Source organism: Cygnus atratus, chromosome 1, assembly GCF_013377495.2.
Source record: "Cygnus atratus isolate AKBS03 ecotype Queensland, Australia chromosome 1, CAtr_DNAZoo_HiC_assembly, whole genome shotgun sequence".
Taxonomy (NCBI): domain Eukaryota; kingdom Metazoa; phylum Chordata; class Aves; order Anseriformes; family Anatidae; genus Cygnus; species Cygnus atratus.
The window spans coordinates 31,627,090-31,648,215 of record NC_066362.1 but is presented as its reverse complement, the minus strand read 5'-3'; positions in this window follow the sequence as shown (position 1 = coordinate 31,648,215).

Sequence of the window (21,126 nt, the reverse complement as noted above, 5' to 3'; positions counted from 1 at the left end):
GTTAGGTAGATGTTTTTAACACGGCTGGGCCTCCCAGAGTACACAGAGACCCGAGGCAATTTTAGCAGTTGTCTTTGAGAATTTGTGTTTGCAAACTTACACTCAAATTCTGTTTTAAAAAGTAATGGAACTGGGAAATTTTAGACCTGTGGTTAAAAACAATCCTGGAATAAAGTTATTGAGTAAGGAGATAAAAAGTAAAAAAATCAATATAGACTGTAATGAGTCTGATGTCTTTCTATACAAGGGTATGGATTTTACAAGTGAAAGAGAGCTGCTAGATATTGTTTGACTTCATTAAGATGTGTGATATTGTGACATACTGACAGCATGGTCTAAACGCTACTGCTATAATCTGAGTAAAATTTATTTTGGCAAACCAGTCTCAGGAGCTCACAGACAAACTGATGAGACGTATGGAGCAGGGTTCTGCAGAGGTCTGTCATAAATGCAGTACTGTTCAGTGCTCTCTTTAAAACCGTGGATGGCAGAATGGGGAATCTGCTTGTAAAACTTATGAATAGTGAGCATCACGTAGGACACCAGCTGTCTTGGCTTTTCATCTGATACTGCTGAATATTGAATGGACATAAGAATAGCTCTTCCTTCCCTGGCTGTGCCTGATCTAATCAGTTACCTCTGATGACCTCTGCAAGTACCTTCTGCTCAGCCCTTGCTTCTCCCCGTGGTTCTTCCAGCCTGGCAGAGATTTCTGCCCTCCTCTTGTCACTGTGACTGCATGAGCCGAAGTGACCTGTGCCCAGGGCTTGTGTGTCTTTGTCCTGCAGGGACATCAGCGAGATGATCAGTAACTAAGCAGCATCTCCAAAGCAGAATATTTTAATAAAGGCTTTTCAGATAAAAAATGTGACTAACCCTCTAAATCTGGTTTTACATGCCTGACTATTTTTTCTTGGCTGATCTACGTTTACATACCTGACTATACTTTCGTGGCTGAGCTACAGTTTTAGTAGATTATGTATTTCTTTCCCAGAGAATGATGGGTCTGGTAATGTTTGGTCCAATAACTCTTTAATGTTTCAGGAAGAGACCCTTTAAAGCTGGCTGGTTTTTTTGTTTGTTTGTTTTTGTTGCTGTTTTGTTTTGTTTTATTTTTGTGTGTGTAATTTTTTTTTGTTTGGGATTATTATTATTAATGAGGTTACTTAATAATAATAATAATAATTATTATTATTATTATTATTATTATTATTAATAGTAATAATTATTTTAATGATAATTATAATAACAATAATCATTATTTGATCTCTAGAGTCCCTGTCTGGCAAAACAAGACTCTCTTGTCCTTGGAGGCATGTTATAAGATCTTTAAAGCTAATAATCATCCTCTGTCTTTCAAGGTTATGTTGAAGCCTGGGGCCATAGACTTCTTCCTGCTGGTATTTCCCACAGCTCCCAACAAGCTCCATTACGCCTTTAACTGTGGTGCTCCTCTATGTATCAATAACCTTCCATCACTAACAAGGTCAAATACTGAATTTATAAAATACTTCAGTCTTCTTAGTTCGAGGGCAATCCTACGTTAATCTGGGTTTATACTCCATTCCAGCAACAGGCTGGTGCTCTGGTGAAGTGATGGGGGAGGCATCCCTTGCCAACGTAGTGAATGCCAAAGCTGAAATACAAATTCCTAGGGCTCGGCTGAGTCCAACCCCTTCAGCCTGATGGCATGGAGTTTAGCAGCATGTGGGAAGAAAAATGAGAAATGGACTCTTGAGCACAAATGAGTGACAAAATTGGAAAAAAGGCTCCTTAAATGTGTTCTTACACTTTAAGATTTCTTGTTAATTGGAAGAAAAACTAGGCTATGGGACCATCATTTAATGAGGAGGTTACGGCAAGCAATTTCCATTAGACACCAAGAGAGAGTAAACCTGGGTGAGGTGTTGGTCGTGTTCATTACATTTCTTATCTAATTGTGTGATACTATCAAGCCCTACTCACTGGAAAACCAGCCACTCTCATTATGTATGGAATCGTGGTGCTAAATAACAATGTGGTTAGATTAGAAGAGCCAACGTTTTAACAATTTTGCAGCCTTCCCCTTATGTTTGCAGGGCAGTAAGATGAAAATTTCCAGGTCCTACTCTGATAGATCACAGCTTATAATTATAGTCACGTTGCATGGGAACGTGGGCACACTGCTGGCTAGATTAGAGAAAGAGACAGACAAGATCGAAATCTCCCTGTTATTTTTTTTCCTCTCTTGAGTGTGCTAACGTGCCTATTTTAAGAATTTTGATGAGAATGTTGTCATACTTTTTCTCATCTCCTCACTTTTATAGCTCTGAAGGTTTTAGTTGTTTTGCTTTGATTCACTTTTAATAAATTTCTCTTTTGTTTGACCCTTATCTATTTCCACCGCATTCGTTTGACTGCACGATACTCCTTTTCTTCCCTCACCAGCCTGAGCTCTCCACCCCCTCCAGTGCTGTCTCCACCTCCCTCCCTGGAGGCAGCCCCTGTCATTATCACCTCTCCTTCACTCCTCTATTCCCTGACACGAGCGAGAAGCTCGATGACACACAGTTTCCTGCTTAAGAGGAGGCTGTTCATCACCAGCATGCATTTATTTAATAACCCCCTCTCACAATGGCTTGCAGTTTATCGTGGAAATTATGGGGACAAAAATCAAGCAGTGTTTCAAGGAGTGGTGAAGTAGAGCTGGGGGTTGACCTGCCATCTCTGGGTCTTGCTCATCAGGGGTGGCAGCACCATGGACTAAAGGGCTGTGGGTCACAGTCTGACAAAGCACTAAACCAGACTTTTGAACCCCTTGCACCAGATCAAAATATTGCAGAAACATAATGCAAAACACTGATCCAGTATAAAGTCACTCCAGAAGGTTAACTCCTCCAAACGGGGTTATGTTTTTGCTGACTGGCCTATGTATTTTCTTTCCACTTGGGTTTTATTAGACCTCTCACATCTGTCCATGCATCTTTTTTTTTGGTCAGTTCTTTGCCTGCTTATAGCTGCTTTGCCCAAGAGCAAAGGTGACTCCTCAAAATGTAGACATTTGGCCCTGTCGCTCCACTTCCTCCAGTTACTGCCACTGGGTCCCTGCAGCCTTCACCTTGGGTCTTGCGTTACACCAGAGGTCTCCACTGCCGTGGTAGCCAGCAGCAGCACTGCCACCCATACAGACCCCATCGAAGGCCATAGAAATGTCATTTGTGTTCAGTCCTATTAGCTGTGATCCTAAGCAGGTCCCAGAAGACATCTGCTAAGGCTCTGGTGAGGAAAGGCTGGGCAGCAGTCCCTGACTGCCAAAATGGCCACAGATAAGGAATACAGCACCATTGCCTCGTGCTTGCTTAAGGAGAGGAATCAGAAGGACTTGGGTTAGTGGAGCATCTCACCGAGGCTTTGAAGAGAGCCTATAAAAAGACAAAAATATTAAGATATTGTGCAGTGCTGGGGGATGCCTTGATTGTACCAGAGTGAGCTTGGCTGCAGCCAGAGTGGGAGTGGGGATGTAGCTCCTGAGTACAGCAGGGGCCTGCTGGTACAGCCCCAAGTCTCCCTTCCCCTCCTCTAGTGAAGGGCATCCATCTGCCATGGTGCTTTGCTTCCTTTTCATGGCAAGTGGTATTTCTGGGGCACGCTGCCAGGTACCAGGGGTTTCTGGAAGGGCTGTCCAGTCTTCTCAGCTCCTGCACCCTGACCTTTCCCCAGCAGAGATGCTCACTTCTGGGAGCTCCCTGGTCCATCCCACCTCAGAAGCTTTGATCATGACCATGTCCCATCCCCATCCCTTTGGTGGCTGAAAGACTACTTCTAAGCACTTTGTTTTTGCTTGTTTCTTCTCTCAAAACCTTTCCCACTGAACAGTTTCTAAAGTGATGGCAGACACGTTCACACATCTCACACACGCCTGGAGCTGTTTATTACCATCGAAAAATGTTTTGGCAGAGGATGGACACAGAACCAACCTTGCTGCCCATCCTTTGTCAGTTTTCAATGATCACATATATTTAACTCAAGTGATACTGGAACTAAGGTGACTGTTTTCTGGTGAACACTAAGCCTGCTGAGGCACCTTTGTGACCATGATGTGTTCTTGTTAATAACTTCTTTAATTATGTGTTTAATTCCACCTGAAACATAGTTTAGGTACCTTATGTCTGATTATTTACACAAAAGTAAGAACTGCACAGCTGACTTTTTAAGAAGCTACCCCAGCATCCCCAGGTCCTTTTAATGTCTCAGTAGAAAACATTTTATTTTCCAAACATTGACCTCAGCTTAGAATCAGCCAGGCCTTTTCAAGATACTAAGCAAATGTATTTAGACAATGCAGACACAATAGTTGCCCACAGGAAGATTGACTGAAATGCTGTCTCCCAAGTCATGTTGTGCTTATCCCTAACCTCCGAGGAGAGAGAGAGATGAAGAGAGATGTAGTTTCATCCACGTATCCTACTCCATACCTCTTATTACTCGTGACAACAGAAACTGCAAGGGGAAAAACGCTGAATGTGCACTTCTAAGAGACAGATGCCCCGGAGCAAGAGAAACACAAAGCAGCTCCCACAGGAGAAGAATAGGATTAACAATCTTGATTGTTTTATAATGACCTCTGGTATGTTTTTCCTGTTATGAGGCAAAAAAAGAGCTGTTTGCTACACATAAAAAAAAAAAAAAAGTAGAATCTATCTGTGCTAAAAGATAAAGAGTGGAGTATAAATAGGTCGGAAATTGGGAGGATGAGTAGGGAAAGAGTTCTGCATGGATTTACCTAGGCATGCTTTAACAATACACTAAGGAAAAAAGAAAAAAAAAAAAAAAAAAAAAAGCTGAGTTTGAAGCGATTTTTAAATATCTATCATTTCTGAAGCATATGTATTGATTTAAATATTAAAGAAAACAGATTCCAGCTCCAAAGAGGGGCAAGCCAATGAAAGACAGACTAAAAATACTAAGCTAAAAAGGACAGAAGAAGTTGGAAGTAGCATAAGTTATCTTATAATGTATTTTCCCCAGTATAGAGATTGTGGTCAACATGTTCTTCTCCAAGAGTTGTTCATGCTGCACGTAATCTGTCAGAGCTGTGGGCTGCCACCAGAGATGGCAGCCTTCCTCCCTTCATGTCCCCACTCCCACGTCTGTTCCTGTTCTCCTTGCATCGCATAGAGGGATTATGCAACTTCAGGGTGAATCAGCTCCACTAATCCAACAGAAAATGAGTGTGTTTTTGGTGGGAGTTTTCTCTGGGCTGACCCAAGAGAACTGACCTGGAGGTAGATGTGGAGGAAGGGGGAGGAAACTGGTGAGCGTGTGGGCAGTGACCCATTTGCTTCTGCCAGCAACATTGCTGTCTGGCTGTCTTAGTTTCAAAACTGGAAAAGCACACAAGGAACGCTGTACTCCATCAATATGCTGCTGGACCAACAGCAAAAATCTGGGGGAGGAGGAAGTGACAATAAAATGTAACAAGAGACATGGAGTTCTGAGGGCTTGTAATGCTAAAGCATATGGGTATTTGGAGCATGGGAAACCACTGTCTCGGATCTCTTTGGAGAGCAGGAGGAGCAGGACTCATGCATCTTCTGTAACCTGGTGACCAAGGAGAGTTTTTACTGAGAAAATTAAAATCTTACTTAGCTTCGACCAAGAAATATTAATTGTTTTCTCCTTTGCTGCTGTTCTCATATTTGCTGTTGATCACAATCTAGCAGATGATGTGCTGTGAAAGGTGGAGGCAGCATAAAATGCCTTGCTGAATAATTGATCACCAGCCCTCCAGGCTATGTCCATGGATGAATGCATATGCCAGTTAGGATGACTGTGTCCCCAGTTAATGCTCTTAATTGACAAACACTTGATCTGAATTAAAATTGTATGTTTAAAGACATCTTATTTATGTCAGAAGGGTTTTCATATTTTACAATTTTTCTTTTCTTGTGCATTTTTTCTGATTAAATGCAGGCACCCTTAGGCCCTTTTATTCTATGACATTGAGAAATGGATGGTTTTTTTAAAAAACAGTGATGTAAATCGTGATCACACTAAATCAATGGGAAAGCTCCCGCTCACCTTCCTGCTGTACTTTTTCATCCAGTTGTGTTGCCACCAACGTGTTAGAGCTCCCACATTTTCTTAATAGGAATTAGGGTACCAAATAAAAGCCAGTGTATCAGTGCCATGCATCTCATCCACAAAGGCAACATGAAGCGGTAAAGGGTAGGAGGGATACTGAACTCCGCTGGGAGCAAAGAGCAGAGATTTCCCACCTTTAAGCCCACTCTACAGATTTCTTAGCCCTTCACAAGAATCACAGGAATGTAATACATTTTACCTGAAAATTGCTCTAATACCTAAACACCCCAAAATTTTAATGTCTGATGTTATGCACATATTGTCTTCTGGAATTTACTTCAGACTCTAGAAGAAAAAATGAATCTGGAGAAAATAAAAGAGATGAAAGAAAGTCAGCATTTGTAGTGCCAAATGGTATCACTCTATATGAGCTCTTCTCTCTGCATCCTGCCTCATCCCAGATTCTTCGTTGTTGCTGCTCCTGAAATGCGCTGGGTCTGGCTCTCAGAGGCCCTAGGCCATTCTCTTGCCTTCTGCCTTTGGGAGGATTAATAGTTATTTGGAGCCAGCTGCCTGGATTTTCTCCCCATGTGACCGTTCACACAGTCTCATCCAAACTCAGTCATATTTGTTTTACATTTGCTATGATAAGCAGATTTATTATTTCCTATATGAATTGTTAAACATGACCTTGTAAGTCCAAAGTTAACATGAATTGTAAAAGGAGATAAAATCAAAACTCATCATCAATCATTTTATTTTTCAGTCATTTCAAAAGCATTTTTTACTCTTCTTTCAGGTCAGAACCTGGTGCAAAGTATATACAGGTGTGTCTACACACATCACACCTACTGCATGCAATCCTCTACATTACAGGAATATTAATTGGGATATAACGTCCAAGGTGAAGGTTTTGAATGCTAGAAAGTGGCAAGTTTAAGATCCCCTCATTGCTCTTTTTCATCTGTATTCTGTGCAGAGCAAGAGAGAGATCCCATGGAGGAGCAATGCGTGCTGATACTGCATAATGCGCTTTGCATAGGGGACCAAGTCAAGGTCGTACCACTGGCATTGCCTAACTTTTGGGTAGATGACTTTGCTACCATGTACTACGCTTCTTATGTAGCTTCATTTCTTTCTTACACAAACTTCAAGTTTATTTTAAGGTAGGAAACAACCATTTCATGTGTATCCCAGGCTATGGACAGGTACTTTTTCCAGAGCCAGCTGTGCTCGGGTGCAGAATTATCCTCCCCACAGGTTCCTGGTCACCACCCCTATCCCAGGAAAACTTCCCATGTCCCAGCACCCACCAGCTGACCCGCTGGCTGGTCAGAGAGATACCCCTCCAGGTTAAACAGGGCAAGCACTCCTGCCATGCCTGAGGAACCCAAACAATAGAAGAACAGTGGTCATTTTTTATTTATTTATTTATTTTTATTTTTCTCTTCTAAAGCTATGTAGGTGCTCTTGTGACAAAGGAAAGGCATTTTGCTTGGAAAATATCACAGACTCCAAGTAACTGTGCAACTTCTCAACTAAAAGATAACGATTTTTCAAGGCAAGGATGGATAAAGCCCTGAGCCACCCAGTCTGGCTTCAAAGCTGGCTCTGCCTTGAGCAGGAGGCTGGGCTAGAGACCTCCTGAGGTCCCTTCCAACTTGAATTATCCTGTGATCCTGTGATTTTTTTAAAGTCAAAAATAGCTGGGTATAGGTTTGCTGTCACTAGCGCTATAAAGCAGATGCAAACCATTAGCACCTTGGAGAACTGGAGAATGGTCGGGAGGGTTCCCACTAGGGCTGAGGCAGTCAGGTGCCTGGCGGCCGTGGAGGGATGCCCTCTGCTCTGTCACGCTTTCTGCTTTCTCGTCACTGCTCACCTGTCCCCACAGTGTGTCAGGTCCACTGGCTGAGCTGTGGAAAGCCGGGTTAGAGAGCCCACCTGGCTCACTGCTGGGGCAGACAGCACCAAAGGCAATAACATGGGAAAAGGCCAGGGCTGGCCCCAGGAGAGCAGTGCCTTAGCTTCTCATGTCAGCCAGCTGTGGGACCAGTACTGCTTTATGATCTTAGGCTAATGCAGATGTGTCGAGTCACCGTCTGTGTCAGTTCTCCCCCTATCACCTCTAATGATTTAATATAGGGTCTGATCCTTCAGCACTGCAATCCCCTGATGCAGACTGGTCTCTGTGCCTCCATCTTGCAACGTGCAGGGCAAGCGTTCAGCCTGTACGTGGCAGGGATCGAGTCCTGTAACTGCGAGATACTGTGTACATGTCTGCTATTAACTATACGATAAGCTACAAACAGCTCTTCTGCTGCCCGGCATGCTGCATGTCTGGAAGCTTCTCCATCTCCTGATTGTGGGTCAGATTTGTGTCCTTTCTGATTATGTTAAGATAATTTTCTGGAGTGATTTTTAGTGCCTTATTGCTAGGGCTACGTTATTATATTTTTTTCCCTCAAACAAACGTAACAGAAAAGAATGATTATTTAAAATTTATTATTTCTCCTGGCATAGAAGAAGAGCAAGCTGGAGAATATTTTGTACTTCATCAGTTAAACATTTACAATAGTAAAATGAAGTGGTGGTTTTCCTTTTGGCTTTCAGCAGCACATGCAGAACTGTGCAATGATTAGCTTCACAAGAAATCAGTGTGAAAGAACAACAGTATTTTTAAGAAGCTGTCAGTGGCTTATCTCACAGCTGGCACCTATTAATACAGTGAGTAATTTCTGCAAACCTAGATAGGCTCCAAAATTAACACTATCCATTAAGAAAGACCATGGAGTCCTATAATTGTGTCAGAATACTTTGGCTGGCAATAAACAAATCATTTTAATGTTGTTTTCACATCCATTAATGGAGGTTTCTAACCAGAAAAGCTGTAAATTTATCTATTTACAGTACAACTTAATCCATACATACTTTAACATCATCAAGAAAAATAACATTTTTCCTTTTATTTACACGTCAGTATTTTTTGTGGGAACTCACCCATCTGACACTATTTTCTGTTACTATTCCATGCTAATATGTGCTTCCACCCAACTTCTCAGACTGTTCAGAAGTGACACAATTACTTCAGACTCAGCAGTGCAGCAATAAATGACAAATTGTCCTCTATCTTGTTTTTGCACACCCACAGAAATCTTCTTCCCTGCAGTTGTTCTCAGAAGACTTGAGATTCCATCTGCTTGTTTTATTTTCCAGGCGGAAAGGAAAAAAACAAAACAAAACTACACACACACAAACAATATAAAACGGAAAAGTCTGTATCCATTTAAACCTCTTCAAAATCCAGAGGGAATGCTTTGGTTTAAGCAGAGTCACTGAAGATTTACAATGACAGACAGACAAGAACTCAAAATCTTGGCCAAAGGCTGAGTTAGGATCACATTCAAGCAGCCTGGAAGCTGGGCTAAGCAAAAAAGAGCTTGGGCCCACTGTTTATTCCAGTGCAAACACATAATACTAACTTGAAATTAAGTCTGTCAATCCATTCAGGCAGTAAATTTGACTCTGTTAACTACCAAGAAAAGGTTCTTCAGCTGGGACACTGGGGGAGTATTGAATACTACGCCCCAGTGCTCAGTTGCTAGTTAGCTGGGAAGGCAGGCTGGAGAAAAGGAGAATATTGCCAGGATTCTGAGGATTTAGTTGTTATAAGGGCAACCTGCAAATAATAATAATAATAATAACAAAAAAAAGCCATAAGGACCTCTCTAACTTAGGTCATTTGCTGAAAGCACCAAAAGATGACAACAACTGCAAGTTACTTGACACATAACAGCTAGCAACGTTGACTTTTTCTGAAAACATAATTTAATCTTTCTAAGGGGACTTCAATATAAAAGCTACCAGATGTTACTGGTATTCTGGAGTAACATATCTGGGCATCCCAGCTGAAGACCACTTTTTTCCCTAGTGCAGCAATAAGCAATCACCCCAATGCAGACGAAAAGTGCGGTGTATGACTGGCTTTTCTGACTGCTCTGGCTTGGTTTGATTTCAAACAAAAAGAAAGTGAATGAGCACTCATATTTGAATGTTCAAACTACTTTACATGCAATAGAAAAAATAACCAACAGCTAATACATAGTTTGCTACCCTACATATAACATTTGGTTGCTTCTTAAAAAAAAAAAAAAAGGTTTTAAAAAGTATATCTAATAAAGTAACTTCATATCTGATAGCTTTTCCAACATATATGTATATACATATATGTTTGTGCTGACTTACTTTGTATATGACAATGTGTGTCTGACATTTGTTGACTTTTGGAAGGCTCCTGGAATCAGAATATGACCCCTCTTCCTCGCCAATTAAAAATGAAATAAAACGGCAGACAACAAAAGGAAAATTTCACCCACATCATCTTCTGGAGCTGAGTGTCTCTTTCTTTTAACTCCCTGGCTTTCCCGCTGTCCAGGTACAGCTGCAGCACACTCGTATTATCACTGATGTTCCTGCTGTTCATCTTTATGCGGGTAACATTGGCTTTACAACACTTCCCACCTTTGATAGCACTGGAACCAGACATTTCGGGGTTGCTTGTGAACTCAGAGGTTTTGTGTAGCAGCACCATTCACCAGCACATCTAAGACATTGTGATCGGCCTGGCCAGAAATCATTGTTCCAAGCTCTTCGCTGAGGACTTCAAACCGAAGTGGCAGCACGCTGTGAGAGATCATCCTGCCTGGGCCTGCTCTGCCAATCCTTTCTACACCTTCTGAACATCGGGAAAAGCTTATATAATCGGTGTTATCTTCACCAGAGGTGATTTTAGTCACATTTCCAGACCTTGAATGTGCTGCGAGGAACACAGAGTACTGGTGCGTTTCTAGTGCGTGTCTTCTTACGGAGATCTGAGTGAACGCTTCAATACTTAACACTTCTCTGCTTCACACACATTAAAGGTTCAAGACCCATTCTTATGGACTGTGTTGCATCACCTATGCTTTGGGTACAGCACTTTTTGAGACAACTTACAGGTACAACGTTTAAAATAATTTTTGCAAGAAACGTAAAACAAATTTTAAAATTCAGTTACTTTAGAAATGTGCCATTTGCCAGTCTTTTATCTCACTTCTCTGTGCAGTAATGCAAAAATGTAGGACTGTTCAGATTTGCTGTAGGGTTCAAGCTCCTGAAATCCCACGTATAGGCTGCAGCTGGAGGACATACGTTGACAGTATGTTATTAACAACTGGCATAGTAATTTCTGTAAGCAATAAGCAGATGCGCATCTATATCTGGATGTACAACATCAGAGATAACAAAGCCAAGTGCCACCCTTCCTCACTCCCTGATTTGCATGGTACAGCTTAATTGGGCAAAATCAGTCGGGGACACTGGCCTCATCTGGTAATAGTTCTCTCTGGCAGCACACACAATTATCACCCGGTCCCCAGTGTCACTCTTCTAAAGGACCCCTGTGCCTGGCTGCCAGTCAATTAATGATCAGGTTTGTCATGTCTCTTTGGCCAGTGATACTTCCCCCAGTAATGCAAAGCAGCTGTAGGCCCGGCCTAGCTTATGGCTATGTTGTGTTTGCTTTCCATTGCTGTGTAGCAGCATAAAACAGCAAGCGTATGCTGATAAATATGTCTTAAACCACCAATACTATTTCAATTGAGCCAAGATTCTTCATATGTATCTTTAGTTTATGACAGATATTGTGCCACCATTCATGTATCTTCTTACTGGGTTTCATCTCTGGTTTTCTTGTTAAATGTTTGTATGTAAAAACCTTTTAAATAAACTCTCTGACAAACATCAACATTAAATTGGAGTTTATGTTCCTGATCACTGATTTCACTGAAAGTACCCCCAGAGCAGATATGAAGTGCACCCAGTAATGGCTACCAGCCCTGAAGTCTAGATTCCCATTTTCACCAATTTTATCATATCTGCAACTGGTGAACTGAACGTCACATCTTGAATGGACAATACCCAAGGGACTAAGAGTAAATAAGTATTCTCACACTGAAGTCTGCTAGCTATTTTACTATTGCAGGTTGATAACTCAAATGTCAGGTTGCTTTGAATTATAAATGGGATAGTCTGTTTTATTTCTATACTGTCTTATACTTTGATCTATGGATTACAACACTTCTTAAGAGATACAAATCTACTGCACATATAGGCACAGAGAGAGAAACTCTTAGAAGGTGTTAGTCTTTTCCATTAGTGTTGATGAAAGTGGGCAGTTTGCTTTCCATTACAAAGTGTTTAGTTTACAGAACCTTGTATTCAGACTACCAATTAGTCATGCATATCAAGGTAATCTGATGATTGAAGACTTCTGCGTGTCGATCCCTTGTCCCAGTCAAACCAACTAAAAACTCCCAGTGGTTGGTCCATTACCAGCATGATACACTGAACTTTAAACTATGTCATATTGCTCTTTGAAGCCATATCTTCCTTTGATTGCTACAGTGTGTAAAATGAAAACTGGGAGGATGACACTGTGGTACCCGACTAATTCTATAGCTTCAAAGATTACAGATTAAGTAGATTTGCTTTGGAAGATTAGCCTATCAATAATGCCAGTATTAATGAAAATAATACCCTTCTACTTTCTTCCAGAACTAGTCTGCCTGCCTTTTTCCTCATATCTAAGAAAAAGTTTTCAAACATCAAGAATTCCATATTCCAAATTCCATTTAAATAATTTATTATCGATGCTGTTTCAAATGCTTGCTTTTGTAGCATTCCACATTTTCCCTGCTTTGTAAGGATCTTACGATGCCCTTTATTCTTTAAGACTAATTCAAAGAGCTCTATATCCTTGAGCGTTCTGGTCTGTCAGAATGATACCTTATCCTGGCAAATCTCCAGCTGGTATTTCATTTATTTTTAAACAATAGAAACTATTACGATTTTGAACTCCCTTCTCTTAATTCTCATCACAAAACCCCAAGCCCACAGCTTAACTCAAACACGACCTTCCCACAACACTGTTTGAAGTCAAGGGATAGTTGGCTTTTGGACATGCCATCAAATTAGAAACTGTGATCTAAAAGCTACAACTTGAATAAACCTCAGTTTGGCAGACCAGGGAGATTATGATTCATGCTTTAATTTTATCTGTCAGGTGCTATTGCAAAGCTATTCTGGCTAGCATCCCAGGCAAATTCTTAAGAAGATAGAACACAGCTCTTCGAACGTGTACACTTTTTAGACTTCTAAGCACTACAACCTCTCTTGTATTTGACCTCCTGAGGTTACTAACAGAACCCAAGTCGATCAATCACTTCCTGCCACTGTCTTGTGAGGTACTTTTTTGTTATGTCTACTATATATTTTGTTATCTTCTTTTAGTTACACAGGGACAGATTCTCATCTGGAATTAATTGTACAGTTCAAACAGTTTGCATAAAGCTGTGCTACCTAACCCAAGCAGAGCATCTAGCTCATTTCACTGCACGTTAATGACACACATGGCTAAAGAGTTTCTGCTACATTTCTTCCTTCTTAACTGTGAAATAGCCTTTTTTTCAACAAATAAATCCAATTACAGAATTTTTTTTTCTTTCAAAGAATTGAACTACAGATAGAACTACTGAATTTATTGGAAATCTTCTTACGTGTGCAGCTAACGAATATTCTGTTGTTACTATGTAAGCCAGGAACTCACATTATTAATTACTTTATCTGCTTAAGTACTTCCCCAAGGATAAGGGGAATTGTAAGAAGCCTTTACTGTATGTTCTACTAGTATAATAAAAAAGATATTTAATACTTCATTCTTAGCAGTATTTATCAATGTTTATATGAAAATGGTAGTAGTTAAATAGACTTACTGAGGACAAATTTGGACATTAAAGTTGACTAGAACGCTACAGAATTTGCAATTAATTAAAACCAGAAGCTTCTAGATAGTCTTTTCATAAATCCACTCCTCGGGAAAATGTAATTCTTCTCCACACCATGTAATTTAATAGAATAAGTATAAGGATTTTATTCTTCTGGGAGAGGTATGTTAAGGCACTACATGTCCTTATGTATTTTGCTAGTGGTTACTAACAAACTGAGGCAGAGATCTGTGGGTACGTTTCAAGGCATAAATCAGAAGCTGTCACGCAAAGCTGACTTAAAGCTTGTGCTTACACTGCCTTGATCCCAGTGTTTCTTTGAAGATTTCTTTGTAATGCCATAACAGAGCATTCTGAGGGTTACTCAGATGCATGTAATGGCTACAGATGATGGTAGCTCCAATTCAGAATGAAGTAGCAAAATTTATCATTTTTTTCAAGCTCCCTTTTGTGTAACTCCATTTCTTTTTCCTTTTCTGCAGCCAGAGGGTAGCAGTTTAGCTCAAGAGCTTTTGCATCAGCGGTGTGCCTCTGCTGTGCCAGCCGTACAGCCTCCCCAGTCATTTGCAGACTCAACAACACGAAGGAGACCGTGCAGTGCAGCTGCTTCATAAAGAAGCCTGACCTCAGTGTTCAGCTTCCAGTGATGGTGATCTGTGAAGATCATCTTGATAACTGCATTTTTTTTTTTTAGGTTTAATCCATTTTAAAAATAGCAGTGCTGCAGGATTAGATGGTCTTTTATTTCAACAATTATTCTCGAATCCCGAACAACTTGGAGTCTTCTCCTTCTGCACTCATCTAACGAGAGGAATCAACACGGATCCGTGCTGACTGACAGGTTCCTCGGGGAGATTTCTTCTTCTCCCAGCCCCAGACCACCTGTCAGTGCAATGGGTTCACTGCAGACAGCACTCTCAACCTGCAGGCGAAGCCTGAGGGTACGCTTCATGTTAATTAAAGAACTTCATTACTGCTTCCCTCGCTCGTTTATATATTTATTTATTTTGAAAAAGAACCACCGTAAAGAGCTTCTACCCAATACTGGGTCTCTACATGGTCCAGCCCTGCTCTTGGCAGCAGCACAAGTCCAGCAAAAACAATGGAGAGAGAAAGACGAAGGAAGGGGTGGTAAGATGCAGTGCGTGGATATTTAGAGATGCTGGCCTTGTGGTGACATCCTTTAGGATAGTGACAAGGAATTGTCTTTTCCTCAGGGGAGATGTTTCCTCACCTGACCTTGACTCTGAACCCACATTGTGATGTGTTCTATCAATCGCATCTAATCCCTGTGCTGGTTTTGTTCCTTTCTGTTGTTCAGATGCTATATTTTATGCTCATTTAATTAAAAGGAGAAAAAAAAAAAAAAGGAAAAATGGAAAGTGTAACACTGGGGCTGGAGGCAGAGGATACTGACATGGATTATGTTATGAAAGATACAATTTTTTTTTTTGCCAAACTGAGACAAAGCCAGTGATTCCAAGCCAAAAAATAAAATTAAAAAAAAAGTGAGATCTCTTACCAGCATTCCTCCATGGTGCATCTATATTAAACCCATCTTTCTCTTCCTTACCTAGAACCGTGTGGGATTTGGGAAAAGGGGACTCGAGAGAGTTCTCACGGAGATCTCTTACATATTATAATGAAAACGTAATGGACTGATTTTGAGTATCTTTTAAGATAAATTTGCAGTTCTTTTGAATATTTATATATACACTCATGTCTCTGTCTCTGTGTGTGTATATACATCTATGAGCAGTGAAATGTGCTTTTTACTATACACAGAGAAGGCATTCTGCTTAAGAAGTCATCATCTTTGTGTGTTTTTCTTTCTGACAGAAGGTTGGTTTGTTCATTCGCTACATTCCACTACCTCTAAAAAAAGCAGTACATTCGCAGTATCCTTTTTCTTCCTCCTGATGCCTCTGTGCTACACATTCACCCTTTCCTCTTACTTTGTCACATGTAATGCCTGTAAGTCAAATTCCGATCTCAAAGTAAATCGGCAGGAATTTCTAAAAGAGATTTACAGGGAGGAGAAGTGAATGGCACCTTTGATCCAAAGGTGGCTTATGGCACTTCTGAGCGCAGCCGTTGCAGAAGGCGTTTGTGTGCTGACTGTCATTGCACTGGAGGACTGAGCTGGAGCTGGAACTCGCTTAGGGGCTTTAGTTCCAGTATTTCCTTCTTGCTCTGACAGCTTTTAAAAAATGCTGCGTAGGTTCAGGAAGCTCTGTGACTTTCAGCTATATCCCCTAATCAGACTCAGAATGCTTTAAATATTGCTGTAAAGTGTGAAGTCTCCTCTGGGCTGCTGTTCTTCCTTTGGCACTATTTATACTGGAAGGCTGCCACCTGCACGACACAAAAATAGGAAACTCAACCTCTGGGCAGATTTCAACACTTTAAAAAAAATCTACTAAAAGAGAGTGCATCCGTGAAGGTGAAAAGCAAGCCAGAGAAGAGTGAAACAGACGACAGAAAGGGAAATTGGAGGATGGAGCAGGCAGAATGAGCGGTACAAGACCAGCAAGAAAGATAAATCTTGGATGAAGGAGGAAAAGAAAATAGCAAGTGAAATGAAGGAATGCATAAAGAGGGAAAGGAAAAGGGAAAAAAATAGGAAGATGACAAATAGCAGAGAGGGAAAAAGGGAGCAAAGTAAAGGGATACAGGTAGATGATGAAATCGAGGAGCAGAGCTGAGCAGTTAGGACTGAGAGCGAGTTATTTTTTTCTCTCCCATAGCCCCAAGGGATCTTGGCTTGCTAATCGAGGTATGTATTCACCCCTGTAACAAGCCTGATCTTATGCTGATGTCAGCAAGAACTGTCAGCTGAAGATAGAGGTTGTTTTTGTTTAAAGAAGCCTCCGCAATGCATACCCATTCCTCCTCTGCAGACTGGCTTGGCCTGAATGACTCCCCCTTAGCAGAGGACATAGTGGACACTACCTCAGTGCATCCTGGTGGGAGCCACCAGGGAAGGATTTAGCCCCAAGCTTAAATCATTGATAATGGTAGCTTTAGTCCAGTCCCTTTAATCCCAGAGGTCCAAATTCACAAATTTCTCACCAGGGCTAGTGAGCCTTGTCTCCCTCTGCTCCCCTTACAGAGAGTTCACAGCAAGACCGCACTTTGACAGGGACAATGGGGAATGGTTTTAAACTAGAAGAGGGGAGATTTACATTAGATGTTAGGAGGAAATTCTTCACTCAGGGGGTGATGAGGCACTGGAACAGGTTGCCAAGAGCAGTTGTGGATGCCCCATCTGTGCAGGTGCTCAAGACCAGGTTGGATGAGGACCTGGGCAACCTGATCTGGTGGGTGGCATCCCCACCCATGGCAGGGGGGTTGGAACTGGATGATCTTCAAGGTCCCTTCCAACCCAAGCTGTTCTGTGATGCTATGATTTGAACCATTTGCCCTGGAGAAGCTAATCATTAGCTTTTTGTTAGAAGGGAAGCTTCCACTGGCTTCTCAAGTCTCCATGTAGGTTGCGTGAACACCTTTCCAGTGTCTGAAGCCACAGCCTGGAAAACTTTCAGCCTAACATTCACAGGTAGATTTTAGCCCACCTCTCCTATGACAGGTACAATAGAAGATTTAAATATCGTTATTATTTATTAGCAGTCATTAGTGACCTATCTGAAATGAATTATCATCTTCAGTCTAAAAGACTGTTCATTGCACCACTATGCCAGAAATCTCAGCAAAAGGACCAGAAGCATTTAATGAGTGTTACGAATGTTCTTTTATTCCTAGAGGTGATCCTTTACTCCTTGGATTACCTCTGGGAAAGGCTGAATGGAAAAAACAGGGAAACTTCTACTGTGACTCCTGCCTGTGATGAGGTAGAGGGATGACAGACACTATGAAGCCGAACATTTGTCATCTTTTAAATTCACTACAAAATCTGCAAAGATAAAAGCTGGGACCAAACCAGTAGTGTAAATGAGAAGTAGGCAGTAACTGAAATAACTGCTGGATAATTACCATGTACCCAAAACTAAGTGGTTTGATAGTTTCATTCCAGCCCATAGAGGACAGATATAAAAAATTACCTCTATGGTGAAATTCTTATTGATCTTCTAATGATCACCTACACAGACAACTATATGCTGCCAAGGTATAGCCTTAAAGTGTTTTGTGTACAGCGCTCTTTGGAGCCAAATTCTCACAATCATGTTATACAGTTCAGTTCTGGCCCTAGAAAAACTCCTGGACTTACCACTGTGTTACTCCAGGTCCATGACAGAGTATCCCTGCTTTCAGGGCCATTCTAGTTGTGTGAAAACTGAAGAACGTGGGGGTGAACCAAGCCTCATGACTGCAACACTTCTTAAAAGTGATAGCATGTCTGTAGTTCAGGCTTGCACATACAACTAAGTGCAGAATTCTATAAGACTTGTTTTAGGCTCCCTGGTGTTGTGAGGTAATCCAGATGTGGCCCTGGCTCTTTCTAAAGAAGAATTTCACTCTGTTGCCTCCACATATGAATAAGAGAAGTGCTCGGAGCCACTGATATTCTTCTGACAGCCTGGATTGACCCAAAGGCTGAGCACACACACTCCAGGTTAACAAGGAGGGGCAGTTCTCACTGCCACCAATCGTTACCATCTCTGTTACAGGCTTTGAGAGAACGCTGCAGTTACAAGAGCTACTTACCTTCCACGTTTCAAAAGCTCTGAAATACTTGTCTTGCAGTGCAGGAGCACATAGAAGCCCAGACAGGATTCAGATCTCATTATACTAAGCAGGTTAAAAAAACTCACCAGGCAAAGTCCCATGAATGAATCGTGTTGATGTTATTATATCAGTACAACCCGAGCAAAACAGAGAGAGTGCTCTGGAACAAAGTGGCATTTGCTCCAGTGCAATGTTATACTTAGGTAATTTTCCTCAGTATAAATAGTGATTAAAAGGTGGCTTATCCATAATATAATAATAATAATCTTTATGGAGAGGTTTTCTTTTTTTAAAAATTATTTTTATTTTTAAACTCAAGGAGTGATGAAGTGATTATATAATTGATCAAGATACTGGAAAAGCAGCAACTGGCATAGGTGTAATGTGGTCTGCACTGGTTAAGTATTGACTAAATGGCAAGTCTTCATACAGATATATACAGCAATAGCCTGTTGTTAAATAACCCCACATGTGAACATTTTGCTTAGGAGCAACAGCAATTCTTTCTGCAGCAAGAATTTTCACACAAAAAAAGATACTTTGAAATAGCTGCTATTCCCTTTCACAGACTCTTTATATGAATAAACTTTAAACCGAGAAGTCACGCATGCCAGGACATGTATACTATAAAATATTGAAAATATTAGATTTTTAACTTCCCCAAAGCAATCAGCATAATATCATATTCAATATCATAATCACACCATAAGAGTTTCCCTAATACAGTGCTATAAGTAAGTCAGTTTTAAGAGACCTATCCCTAGCTAGAGAGCAAGAGAGCCTTATGTACAAAGATGTCAAATATATTGCACATGCCTTCTGTCTTAAAGATGAGTTTATTTAGGTGAGCTGAATTAAGATAGAGTGGAAATGACTATTCTGGAACAACCCTATTTATAGACAATACCAATCTTAAAACTAAGGGAATTTAAGATTCACTCATACTCTTTCTTTCCCTGGAACATTTCTGAAGACTGGTAGTACTGACTCCATCAGTTCTATCATCCAAACCACCTATCGGTGCAGTAATGTGCTGCATAAATACATAACAGAAGACAGATAAGTTCTCTGGGTTCAAACAGCTATGACTGAATGACGTACTGTCTGGTTAAGGAATTCTCAGCTTTGTCAGTTTGTAGCAAAGTCCTTCTAACATTAATGTCTCTGTGATATACTCTCTTGGTTAAGCATTTGACTATTATATACACCATGTGGTTTTCTCCATTATTGCTGGAACAGGTATTCCTGAAAATGGAATCATTGGTTCAAATAGGCTCTCTCAGAAATGAAATGTGATTCCATAAGTGGACAAAGTCGGTATTTTGAGAGAAGAAAGAAATACAGTTCTCTGAGTTCTCAGTACTCAGAGGTACTCCCACCCAGACTTGCTGGTAATGTACATTTTTGTCCATCCTAGGGCAAAATTCTGTTACTAAGTTCAGGATTTGCTTGGAGTTGTTTAGTCTGACTTTCTTGTGAACTGAAGAACACTACATGCAGCAACTACCCCTCCCCCTTAGTCCTATGACAAACCACCACCATTTCAGTTGTAGAAATGATTTGGGACAGCTTGGAGCTTTCACTGGTGTTTTCTCATGCCCCTATTTGTAGAGAGAAGAAGTTATGAGAAAAATGGTCTTTCTTTCCTCTTAAGTACTTTCCAAGAATAAGACTCATCCTTGCACAGAGAGGGCACCATGACCCAACCACTTGAACTTTTGAATGCCCCAACCTGAATCACCTTGGAGCTCTGAAAACAGGCATTAGTTGGGAGTTCAGTGGGAAAGAGGCCAAATGCTGCTGGGAAAACATCACGATCTTTAAGCACAGTGGTTTGGGTGATGTCCATACAGCAGAAGGTCTGGAACACGACAACTGGAAAGATTACTCGGCTGTTAGGAATAACATTTGTGGCTGGCAGTTGTGATTCTCCCTGCTGGCTACGAACGCTTCTCTCCAAGAATAGCTCCTGTGGGATTACAACACATCCCAGTGTTTTGTAACCATCAGTGGCAGTTCTGTATTGTTTCTCATAATCGGTATGGAAACAGTATGCTGTGACAGAGGAAAGGTCAAGAGAAAGAGCTTGTTTCAAAATCACTGCTTTCCGAAAGTGGGGAAATATTTTTTTTTTAATTTTTTTTTTGTATGGTGAGGAGAATGCACTGTGTAAAAGGACACAAGGAGACAGGTTTCTCTACTGCTTCCTGTCAAGAGATATCTATTTGGGGAGAGATTCAACCAGGAATGAGTTCTCTCATGTACTTGTATAATTTTATAGGGTAGATGTCCCACTCTGGACTATTCATGCAAAGCTCTCTTTATAGTCAACAGAGAAAAATGGACCCCATAGGCATGGAAATCCTGTCTTAGCATCAGATGAATCACCTGGAGAAGCTTGTTTCTCCCTGCAGGGGTTTGGGTCTGGGTGTCTAGTTCATGTAGACATCTGAATTGGGTTTATGTGGCAAGGTTTTGGTATCGGGGGTTGCAGGGGTGGCCTCTGTGAGCAGAGCCCAGCAGCTGCCCCATGTCAGATCAGAGCCAGCTCCAG